This window comes from Lolium rigidum, chromosome 7 (genome assembly GCF_022539505.1).
Source record: "Lolium rigidum isolate FL_2022 chromosome 7, APGP_CSIRO_Lrig_0.1, whole genome shotgun sequence".
Classification (NCBI taxonomy): Eukaryota; Viridiplantae; Streptophyta; class Magnoliopsida; order Poales; family Poaceae; genus Lolium; species Lolium rigidum.
Window position 1 is genome coordinate 294,457,202 of NC_061514.1, and position 514 is coordinate 294,457,715.

Consider the following 514-nt stretch of genomic DNA (forward strand, 5'->3'; position numbering starts at 1 on the left):
CTTAAATCCCATGCTTAGATTGTCTGAACCGTCTGGAGGAGGACTACGACAACAATGAAGGAGCCGAGGTTATAGGCTATGATGCACCTGACCTCTCGGGGAGGAGTTGAAGGCATAGACTACATCATTGTCTACGGATCCGGGGAGGCTTCCGGAGAAGAACAAGCCTAGAGATATCCGAGGAGTAGTAGTAGCCGAGCAGACACAACTCTTACCATGTAGTCTGTTCGATTAAATATATGTTTTGTTTAATGAGACAATGGTATTTTAAGTTAAGATGGGTTCACCTCGAACCCAGGAGATATCCTCTTAGGACCCAAGAGGAGCTCCGAGACGACTTGTGTATAAGTATTGTAATAATATGTGAATGAGTTATGGACCTTGCTATGTTCTGTTGTACTACTCTGAGGGATGTGATATTTGCGGAATGGTACTTCGCGAATGTTATATCAACGACTGGCATACTACAACATGCAGTGGTATGCAGGGTCACCACGGTGGTCTACGCACAAAG